Raw genomic sequence first — 12,742 nt, forward strand, 5'->3', positions numbered from 1 at the left:
GCCAATTAGCACAAATGGTAAGTTCCGACAGTGCCTACAAGTGTGCCTACTGGCCGCTAAATGGCAATACCGGTTTCATATGTATACACCTGGTATGTAACACTTCGTTTCCAATAAATCTTAATTGTTTTCATCCACTAAGTAGTTTAAATTATGCGAAATAATTTAAAAAAATGGTTGTTAAGCTCAAATTAAAATGCATCTTCAAAATCCTATTTTGATCGCATTGAAAAAATAGATGGCATATTGAAGCGCAGAGGATCCCAATGGTATTATTACGATTAACCGTCGTTTTTCGATCAATAACGAAATATTTCTTGGTGAATCGTAAAATAATCACTTCTCCGATTCACTGGTACCTTTAGCTTGTCGTCAGCTATCTGCCATTCCTCTTTAAGATACACAGTTCATACGACTTGAAATACGATTGAAACGCGGCCAATCGTTTCTTGTTTCCTGGGTCGTAAAGTAAAAAGTGGCCTCCAATTTCTTTTCATCCATATTATTCCTAAGAAATTCCCTAATGTATGTTTTGGATTCTATTAATGAAAATATTTTTAAAATAAATAATAAATTATTTATATTAAAATAGTAAAAGTGAAAGGAATATTCTTGTTATCAGCTACATTGCGGAATTTCAAATTCATTTGTTTCTGATGCAATCCAAAATATATTTATTAATTAAAAATGTGTAAGACAGCTAAATGCATTTTTTATGGACGCCCGCTACCATATTAATTTTTTACAAATCTAAACTTTCGATTACGCCTATACGTGCCTTAAAGGTGTTTCCAAGTTAACTAATTAATGTAAAAATTATGACTTCCATTTTCGCTTACACATATGAAAGGGATCAACTCATTTAATTTATTACAAAATATGGACTAATTATCGGCCGTACTCAAATATTTCAGTAATTGTTAAATTTAAAATCAATTTTTATATTAAAATGACTACTTATTAGTCGAAACTTTCTCTTAAGCAACTTTTTATCTTACAGCATCGAAAAAACTGTAATTTGGGGATTGCGAATTATCTTTTGTTAAAGCTTCTTCAGCTTTAACGAACACATTCTCTTGACGTATCTTGTGCTTCGCCCTCGATTTTTTCCAAAACGCGAACTTCTCTACATTACGTTCAACACTATTATATCAAATGTATATTGCATTTATTTGTGTACCTTGTTTCTTATTTTGCTCTAAATTTTATTATCAGCTACCCTTAAAAATGTATCGCTTCAATCAATTTATATTATTACCATTCATTACATGCAATGATTAAAAACAAATTTGGAGCTCTTATGTGGGTGACTTGTAACTTGCATAGTTAGACCACGAAACAGAATGTTTTATTTATTATTATTTTTCTTGTTTGATCAAAATTAGGATTTTTGATTTTTCAAAAAAGTTCAAAACGTTGTTATGACAGTCTTGGGGGGGGGGGGGATGGGGTAAAGATTTTCTTCGGTGACCTTTTTTTAGGAGTCAGTAAGTTGTTGTTTTTTCCCTTAGGTACATTGTTTTCTGCACTTTAACCACGTTTTTAACTGACTAATGGTATTTTTTTTCCATCTTTTTATGAAATAATTAAGCACCTGGCACATAATTTTCCTTCACTCTTACTTCAAAATTGGGTACGATAGTGTACATAGGGTACTATATGAGACAGAAATATGCAACCGCTATTCTGGTTCCTGGACAGTTCGCGAGAAACAGTGCGATAAGTATGTCGTATATTTTAATTGAAATTAAGTTTAGAATATAAGAAAAATAGTCTGCTGCAATGCTCCGTTTTGCAAAAATAGAAGCGAGGATGGATTTAAACTTTATCGTTTTCCACTAGGGCGAGGAGAAAGAATGTCAATGTGGATCATACATTGTAGACGCGACAAATGGAAACCGAATTTAAATTCAAGATTATGCAAAATTATTGCCTATGAGCATTTTTTTTGATATATTAAAGCGAAATGAGATCCAGAAGAAAGAAAGGTTAGGAACCCGTTTTTCTACAGAACGACGCATATTAACCCACGCAAATAAAAAGGACGTATGATGTAAAATATAAATAGCTATCATAATAAACTCTTGAAAAAGTATTGTATTAATGTTTGACCTATAGTCTATTCAGACGAACATCTCATGTGAATATTGGCCTTATCCGTATCACGCTCCCATTTACGTTGTGAGCCCACGGTCTATTACAAACTCTTAAACATGTATCAAGAAAATGGTTTATTTATATAATTATTGTGAAAACGACACAGTGCATTATTCTAATAGTGTTTTCCTGGTTTTTTTTTATCGAATCATTGCCATTAATTATGCCGATGTTTATCGCTCCAGTGTGAAAATCAGGTAATAAAAGTGAACTCAGAGAACACCCGAAGACCACGAATAAAAGATTTAGAAGCTTTTTTAATAATTATGAAAGATCTGACAAGAAATGGTTTCGGTTTTATTTTAAAAGAATAATTTTAAGTTTTAAAGATTTAAAAATCTGATTTAACAGAATATGGAAGAATTCCCGGTAACAAGCGTTGAATTCAGAAAAATTAAGAATTTGTATTCCTATGAATACGCGATTTTTCCTCCGTCTAAAAATCCCCCAACGGAAACAGAAAAAGTGTAAATCCTATTCCTCTCAATCGACTTAGTAAAATTTAACGAAAGCATTTATTTAACCTATTTTTCATTATTAAATCTTTTTGTAGCTTATAAATTCAAAAAATATTCAAATTTATATTTATTCATATTTACATAATTTATTTAAACGTATTAAAAAATGCAACAAAGAAATCTATGCAAATGTGTGAATTTAAATAATTTTAACTCTAGAGAGGCAGAGTTGAATTGGTGAGAATTAAAATGTCAGAGTTTACATTCCGCATGAAGGAATTAAAACAACTTATTACACATATTTTGTGAACTTATTAAAAGGAATGAAATAAAATCAAAATATGACCACTTCTGAGGAATAAAAAATATCTCTGCGAGGTGCGTTACCGGTACAGTAAGAAGGAATTAAATATATTGAAAACACGTTCTCTTTGGGAGAATAGAAAACTGTGTGGCGGTCGCTATGGAAATAGAAGTGAATAAGTTTAGGAGGTATCTTATTCTTATTATGGCATTTTGGACAGATGGAGAAATCGCGCATTCAAAATAATAGAATAATCTTCACTTTTGCGCTGAAATCTGAAAATATCCATTTTTCTCTATTCTACGCTTATTACCGGGTTTGAGCCAATTTTTTTTTTAATTTTTCAATATTTACCAATTTTTTAGGTAAACTAAATTTTTTCAGGGTGTGAAAAAAGTTCTCAAAATTCATGAGAATTTTTAAAATGATTGTTTTTTAATTAATGTCAAGAAAAAATCGAAAGAAAAGATCACAAAGCATTATGAATTATTTCCTAAAATTTTTAAAAAGTGTTTGAAAGATTTCAAAGCAAAGTGTTACAATTTTCAGAAAGAAATTTCAAGTACCTAAGAAAGATTTAAATAATTTTTTATTTCGAATAATTAGTTTGAAGAGATTATTTAAAAATATCTTAGAAGATTTAAAAAATAGTTAATGAAGAATCAGAAATATTTTAAGGTAATTTGTTTAATTTTGCTGAATAAATAAAAAATGCAGGAAAAATTTAGGTAATTTTGAAAAATTAGAAGGTTTAGAAGGTCTGACAGATGTAAAAAAGAGAATTTTCTTATATTCGTGTGAAAATTTTAAATAATTTTTTATTTTGAAGAATTTATAAGAATTTCGAAAGTTTTCAAAAGAATGAACAAATTTTCTTAAAATTGCTGGGAAAACTTAGAAGATCTCTGGCGTACCTGGCAGTCAACAGGCGTTAAACGTCTTAGATTTTTAAAAACTTTTTACCGTTGCAAATAAAAACTATTGCGATTATTCCGTGACCTTCTATAGGGAATCTTAATGTAGAATCCGCATTTCAACAATTTAAAAGTTGATTTTGGTATTTTTTCGAGTTTTTTAAAAAAGAACCGAATGGGGTCTTTGTGGGTACTTTGTAGAGGCTCCATTCGGTTCTTTCAGTCCGCCAGGGATTGTAAGGTAATTTTTAAAAATTTGGAATGATATTTGAAAATTTTGAGAAAAATTCGTGTCAGTTACAAATATTTTCAGGAATTCAGGACGTTTTAAATAGATGAAAAAGATGTGAAAACTCGGAAACATTTTAGAAAATTTATCAAATATTTCTTAATTCCTTTCCAACCTCTGAAAGTTCTAAAAGTCTTTTAAAAGGACTCGAATTTTTCATAATATTTTGTAAAATCCTCTATTATAAAACAATGTATTTAAAATCTTCTAGAATATTTTTTGACAAGCCTGAAATATTTTCAAATATTTTAAATTTTCTCAAGAATCTTATGAAAATTATATTTGCATAAATTGAAAAACAAGGTGATAGAACTTATTTTCTTTTACTCAATTCTCAGAATTTAATTTCAGCATGGATTTATTATACCACTTAGAAAAATAATTTTCGATTACTTTGAATATTGTTTAAGATAAAAAAATTCCATTAATGGTCTCTCTTTAAGTCATATACATATGTTAAACTATTTTAGCTTCGTTACAAAATCTAATTGATTAAAAACATATCACATTTAAGTGTTCGTTTTTCATTGTAATAGAAAACAATATTTTAAGGTTTAATCATATTGCTTGTTTGTCTTCTATAGATGTAATAATTATATTTATTATATAGTAGCATTATATTTTAAAACGGCAATATAAAAAAAATTAGTTCTTCATTACTATATTTAAAATTGTTTGATTATCTGGGACTAATAAAAAATAACGAAAAAGTGAATAACAAAATCATAAATTAGTAAAAAATATTGCCGAATTATAAAATAAATGAATCGTTAAATTCCCATAAATATTTCTATTGGTGAAATTTAAGATTGACGAATTTCAAAATTTTCCGAAAATAATGAATAAATTATTGCCTAATGATTAATTAAATTTTTTGCCATATTTATAATTTTATCAATAGCTCATAAATTAATAATCAATTAACAATGTTCAGCTGTTTTAAATTTTGAGAATTGAAATATTTGTGGGAATTTAATAATTCGTTCATTTTACAAGTCGGTCTTGAAGTCGGTGAATTTTAGTTTCGGATATTTTTAAGTTTGGGATTTTATTTTTTGCCAATTACGAATCTTGTCATTATTTTAAATTTCGAAAATGTTATATTCTAATAATAATATATATATTCGGTATTTTTTCCATTCATTTGTGTATTCGTTATTTATTTTTTAATTATTTTTTATAAGTTCTGAATATTCATGCAATTCTTTTGTTTGTTTGTATTATGTTAATTATGCCGTTTTTCTACCATGGCGGACCGAATGAACCGAAAGGAGCCTCTATAAAGTACCCTTAAAGACCCCACTGAGTCCCCCTTCGGTTCCTTTTTTAAAAACTCAAAAGAACAGCAAGATCAACTCAGCCGCCTGTATATTAACCACCGGTTAATAATTGAACCAAGGGTTTGGCTGATTACTGTAGGTCCACTAGGACTATATTCCATCCAAGTTTCAACCGGATCCAAAAAATTAATTTTAGGTTTGAATACTTGACGTATTCTGCCACATATACCCATATACACATATACATATACCCAAACTCTTATATAAGGCACAACACTTTGATTGTTCCCACCTAAAATCATCTTTTTTGGATCGCGCTGAAAATTGGCTGGAATATATAGCCCTAGTGGATCTACATTAATTCACTAAAGCATAGTTTCATTCATTAATAACTTTTTAACGCGTTTCTTCACCTTCGCGTTAGTGTAACTTCTTTTAGGATGATCCAATCGGACCTTTATTATAGTGTTTTGGAAAACTCTTTTAATGTACTTTAAGACTACTTTAACGATATATTAAAAAATTTTATATCTTTTTTCAAAATCAAAATTCAAATTGATTTTTTTTTAATCCATACTTTAAAAAAATGTCTATTTCAAAAAATGGCTTTTCTTGTACTCCTTGAAATTATGTAGAATGAAAAGTGGGCCGAAAATGTTTTTTTAGTCAAATTTAGATTTTTACGCTCATTCCGAATTAAATAAAATGTGCCAGACAAAATATATAACGTAATTTATATATTTTTGCACAAATAATCATGCGGAAGTTTAAAGTGGTACCCTCAAGCGTACAAACCTAAATTTGACCAAGAAAACATTTTCGGCCCACTTTTTATTCTACATGATTTAAAAGAGTATAAAAAAGCTATTTTTGGAATAGAAAAAAATTATAAATATTGTTTTTTTTTTTCAAAGAATCAATTGCAATTTTTATTAAAAAAATTAAAAAATTATATCCTTATAATAGTCTTAAAGTGAATGAAAAGAGCTTTCCAAACACTATAATAAAAGTCTAATCGGATCATCTTAAAAGAAGTTACACGAACTTGAAGGTGAAGAAACGCGTGGAAACTTTAGACCCCTGGGTATTGACCACAGGTTAATAAATAAACCCATGGTTTGGTGGATCAAAAATGAAATTTATTTTTTGAAAAAAAACTGTATTTAAACAAATTTTCTACTTCAAAAAATATCTTTTTTTATACGGTTTGAAATCATGTAGGATAAAAAGTGGGCCGCACATTTTTTCTTGGTCAAGTTTAAATATACAGGATGGACACGCTGGGGCTTAACAAAAAGTATGCAATCCCGCATACATGCCCATAAGAATACCATTGGCGAGTAAGACAGGTTGCATACTTTTTGGTAGGCCCCAGCGTTTCCACCCTGTATAAATATATAATTATATATAAATTAAGCTATATATTTCATCTTACACCGTTTATCTGATTCAGAATGAGCGTAAAAATTTTAATTTGATCAAGAAAAAGTTTCCAGTCCACTTTTTATTGCACATAATTTCAAAGTGTATAAAAAAGCTATTTTTTAAATAGAAAAAAATTTGAATATGTTTTTTTTTCAAAAATGAATTTCAACTTTGATTTCAAAAATATATATTTTTTTTTAAATTTTGTTTTTATAATAGTCTTAAAGTACATGGAAAGAGCTTTACAAAACACTATGACAAAAAACCAATTGGTTCATCCTAAAAGAAGTTACACTAGCGTGTATGTAAGAAATGCGTGAAAACTTCAGCCCCTGTATTTTCACAACCGGTGAATAAATGAAGCTATAGTTTAGTGTAAAATTCTAGGTCCACTAGGACTATAATTCAGCGAAGTTTTAACCCGATCTAAAGAAATTACTTTTAGGTGGGGTAAATTGACGTACTTTGCCCCATCTACAATTCTATTTCAAAAATGATTACCGCATGGTATTTGCAAAAATATTTATTGCTAGTAATTATTTAGTAAGTAAGTAGTAAAATTAGTCCTTCAGAAGAACCTTGTTTTGTACACTTTGTCATGCAAAAAAACGTTGGTTATTTTTGTGAAATTGTGTTTCAATCAACCAGCATTTAGTGATTCCCAAACTAGTGCCGCCGGCCGAAGAGGTTGCCGCTGGTAGGGGGATGCCACCCCGGGCCCAGACACTTAAAAAAATTAAAATTAGATTAGGAAATTGATTCAACTAATTGAAATTTAATTTATTAACATATTGACACATTTTAATTTTTCTCAACCTTTTTTTCCAAACCTTTTTCTTGTACCAAATACATCTTCTTACCAGCATCAAAAACATGTTTTAATATTTTTGAGTTAACAAACATTCTTTCTTTAAATTGATTACTTTTTTTCATAAATAGATTTTGGTAGAAATAACAGAATGTTCATGTGACGTGCAAATTTGGTTCTATTTGCAGATTTTAAACCACATTTTCGACTGACTCGCCAAACGTTTCAAACTGGTTTGAATGATATTGGCCCGCTTTTAAACAGACGCCACCAAGTTTATATCTTTGACGCCACTTACAGTGTTTACATTAATGCGTATTCACACTCCAGGAAATTTAAGCGCATGCTTAAAATGGAATAAGCACCGCCTCGAACTCAGAGCGCACTCGAGCAGAGTCAGGTTGTGCCATGTCACTCGAGGTTTTCTACGTATAACACATAAAAGACGTAATATACGTTAAAAAATATAGAAAACTACGTATAATACATGTCAAAGATGGCGAACATAATTTGCCTAAGCGGGCCAGAAGTTCAAAGGTAAAAATGTTGCGAAGTGTTTACTTTGTCAAACAGTTTTTAAAAACTCAGGTTATAAGAGACTAAAGGCCCAAATGTATGTCAACAAATATCTATTAATCACAAGTTATTTATTGAAATAATCCATTATCAAATATTTAATTTAATATCTGAATATTTCTTTGAGATCTCAAGATTATTCATAAGGTTTCACTGCAAATTTTTTGTACAGTGCATTCTTACATCAAATATGATATATTCATACATCATATTTAAATAATTTTATTCCAAAACAATAATGGAAACTGTGTAAACTAAAGATGTTAGATTATTTAAAATACCAAAGAATTATATTTTCTCTTTAAGGGACATATGTAAGCAGGCGATCAACTTAACAAATGAGCAAGATACACATCAGGAAAACACCCGAAATATTATGAAAGACAATAAACACGTATATTATTATTTTGTTTCAAACAATTTGTTTCGGAAAGTGATAAATGATGATGAATAATTAATTAATTGCTTGATATTGGTTAATTCTATAAGGCAATTGGGTATTTTTAGAATAACGAATTAAAAAATCCCGCCTATATAGTCACGTGATTTAATGTAAAATACATTTGTAGAAAACTAAGGACGTAATATGCGTAGTAATATACATGTAGAAAACCATGTAACATCCGTGACTCTGAGCGAAATATCGGAAACAACCTAAGTCTAGCAGTAAATTTACCGCTGTCAGAACGTTTGCAAAGATATTGTAAGCCTAGATGCGGCACGGGACGTCGGAGTGGGAGAAAGATATACATATATCTAACTACATTTTGCATGCCTCAAGGTGCTGCCCTCTTCAACTTTTCGACGTTTCTGTGGCAACCGCGTCCTATGCCTACGTCTACGAGAGGGGTGGGGCCAAGGCGCACATTGAAAGCCAAACCGAACGTGCCAGTGATTTCTGTTTCTCAATTCGCGCGCTTGCCTTCGCCAGCCATATCTATAGCTGACTCGGGGCTGTCTCTGCACGCCAACAATATTAAAGTTAATGAGGGCCGAAAATTATTATATTCATTATTACATTAAAATTAATTAATTTCTTTTACGGTTTCTTTTTAAAAAAGGGACATTTTCGAGATACTAACTAAATTAAAACAAAATTATTTTCGTACTTTACATTTTAAGTTAAATTTCAAAAATTATTTTATTTTTACTAAATGAAAAATTTAAATTAAATCAAGATAAATTAAAAAAGTAAATCAACTTTGGCTTAATTTAGAATGCAGTTCAATTAAAAAATTTAATAATTTTTGGTTAAATTAATTCCTCGTCTAGTTTCTTTTAAAAGAGAAATTTTTGAGATACCACATGAACAAGTTTAAACAAATTCTTGTCATATTTTAGAATTGTAGTGAAATTAGAAAAATTATAATTAAAAATATAATTTTTATAAAAATAGTGAATTGAAGGTTCGAATACTTCATAGTATAAATTTCTTCAACCTGTATTTTTAAATCCTAAAATATTTTATTATTTTTTCGCATTATTAAGGTATAACTGAAGTAATATTTGCACTTGTCTGTAGTGTCGAATGGACCATTTACATTTAATTTTGAGGAAAAATTTAAGGTTTTCACTACTTATCTAATTATTTATCAAAAGTATATTAAAATTTTGTTTTTGTTTTGTTTTTTTGATTATTTGAAACGTATAATCTTTTTTCTCATAATTTGATGAACTACAAAAACCAGTAACTAGACTGTGCCTGACACATTAAAATTTAATTTTTAAAATTTGAGGTCAGTTAACCACTTGCAATTCTTATGCTCATCGGAATTCACAACTTCAAAGAAATCAAAATAGATAATAACAATAATTCAAAGAATCGAAGAATCCAACAAAATTCAAAAGAAATATAAGGCGTATAGGGGTTCATCTCAGCAACTAAGGTTATTCCGAAAAAATGGAAAAGGATAAAATTCCAAAGAATTAAAATAATTCAATATTTTTTTGCGAACCGGGAAATGACCGGAAATTTGTTTCCTTGACTAAAACGACCACTTGAATTTCTTAGTATTTAAAAAATTATTATAATAATTCGTATTTTCCTGTAAAAATAGTTATACTTTTTGTACTTGTAAAAAAATTCCCACCAAGGATTGAAAAAAATTTTGATTTTATTTATTTCTTCAAGTGAATTTTTTTTCAAGTTTGCAATCCCAGTGGGCACACAAGTCCTAAACTTGTCCTATATACGTCTTTCGGCGGACGTCCTAAGAACGTCCTGAGGACCTTTTAAAGACATGAAAAGATCCAAATGATGTCTTAAAGACATACAGGTACATTGTAAGGACGTCTTTAGGACCTCCCGGAGCTCACTGGGATAAAAAAGGAAAACTATCCAATTAGGGGTTTCAAGTGTTTAAAAATCGTGATTTATTTTTTTTATAAATATTTTCGAAATAATTTTCAGATTGTATACATCAGCTATGCCTTACATCTAATAAAAGCCCTCGTATCAGTTATTATTTAAAACTTACTTTCAATTGATTTGAATGTGATATGAAAGACTTTGAATTTCTAAAATTTAAAGTCGAAATATAGAATGAATTTGCAACAAAGAAGATTAATTTTCTTACCAAAAAGACAAATTTTTAACAAATTCCATGAATTTTCTACCAAATAGTAGAATTTTAAACTTATAAAGGATCAATTTCTAATCAAGAATAGACAAGGTGCAATTTTCAGAGAAAAAAGTAATTTTTATCATAAAAAAGCCAAATAGCCAACACCTCTAATTTTCTACCATATTGTTAAATCATTAATCAAAATAGACTAATTTAGACCTTAACAATTGCATTTTTAATAAAAAGACGATGTAACAAAAAATCTAGAAAATTACTTTTCGACCAAAAAGATGAATTTTGAACAAAATAGATGAATTTTCTACCAAGTAATTAAATTTTAATCTTGTAGCGTATAAATTTCTAACAAAAATGTACAATTGCAATTTTCAGATAAAAAATTAATTTTGAAGAAAACAAAAAACACAAAATGTCAAGAAAATTGTTACATGTTAAAAAAAGAGTAATTTTCAACTTATTCGAGGAATTACATTTTCAACAAAAGAGTCAACCCCAAATATCAAGAGGAGTCCTAAAAATATGAATCTTTAATGATAAAGCTCAACTTTTAACCAAGCCGTTTAATTTTCAATTAAAGAACATAAATTGCGAACAAAATAGTTAAAATTTTAACCAAAAATGAATTTTCCAGCATTATATTAATGATCTACCAAAATAAGACGAGCTTTCAACAAAATATATTAATTTTTAACAACATTTTGAAAAATATTAAAGCCGGGAGGACGATTTACCTACAAAAAGGTTGAATTTTCTACTAAAAATATGATTTTTTAAGAAAAAAGTTAATTTTCTGCCAAAAAGTTAAATTTTCATTAAACCAGTTTATTGGTTATAAAAATTGTTTAATTTGAAGTAAAAAACTTAATTTTCAGCCGAATAGTTCAATTTTTTACCAAATTGCTAAATCATCAACCAAATTAGATTAATGTAGACCCAAACAGTTCCATTTTTAATAAAAAATGATAAATTTTCAACGCAGAAAATTGATTTTCGGTAGAAAAAGACAAATTTGTAGCAAAATACATGCATTTTCAATAAGAAAGGAGCAATTTGAAACCAGAAAATATTAATTTTTAATAAAAATATCAATTTAAATCAAAAATAAAACATTTACCTTGTTAGTTAAAAAATATTAATTCTTATTGAAAAAAAACTAATTTTCAACAAAATATTTACACTTTTAATAAAAGAGTTCAGCCTAAAAATGACTTTTTATCCGCAGAAGATTAATTTTCTAAAAATAGAATAGTTAAATTTTCGATCAAAGAGGTGAATCTAGAACCAAAAGAATAATTTTTTTACAAAGCAGTTCAACTTTTAACGAAGCTTTTGAATTCCTAACGAAACAAGATGACTGTTTAACGAAATAGTTGCATTTTTTACAGAATAATAACATTTTCAACTGAATACTAGAATTTTTAACCAAATGAGTTCAATTTCGAAGCACAAATACAATAGTAGACTTTCAACCAAAAAGCATTTAAGCGAAAAAAAACGAGAAAAAGGGGTTTCTTGAAAACAGAGAAAAAAATAAGAATTCTTGAAAAGTCAATAATAAGGAAACATACTAAATGTTATCTAAGTTCGTAACTTTTCTTCCACTGACCCCCAAACCCTATTCGAACCATAGTTTTTAGCATGACGGCTGTTTAGTAATGGCCTCTTAAAGTTTCGATTTTTGTATTTAATGAAATTATCCTTATAATTTATACTTTAAAATTTGTTTAGCATACAAATACACAACGAAAAATCGACTACAATCGGAAAACGAATTTACAACAATTAAAAGAATGACAAAGAACAAGTATATTGAGACTAAACTTAAGAAACTTTATTTTCAATTTTATTTCTTCTTTATTCATAATGTGTCCCCTAAGGGTTTACATGACTTCCATTCCTTACAATCTTTCCTTTTACATCTATATATTTTTTACAATCTTATCCTTTCT

At 28.5% G+C, this 12,742-nt stretch overlaps 1 protein-coding gene across 1 annotated transcript in view; it reads left to right on the forward strand.

Moving 5' to 3' along the window:
• LOC117175625 (protein N-terminal glutamine amidohydrolase) overlaps nucleotides 1-12,742 on the forward strand; it is a 212,151-nt gene that overhangs the window by 568 nt on the left and 198,841 nt on the right. The window lies entirely within an intron of this gene.

The sequence above is a fragment of the Belonocnema kinseyi genome, chromosome 6 (assembly GCF_010883055.1).
Source record: "Belonocnema kinseyi isolate 2016_QV_RU_SX_M_011 chromosome 6, B_treatae_v1, whole genome shotgun sequence".
Lineage (NCBI taxonomy): Eukaryota > Metazoa > Arthropoda > Insecta > Hymenoptera > Cynipidae > Belonocnema > Belonocnema kinseyi.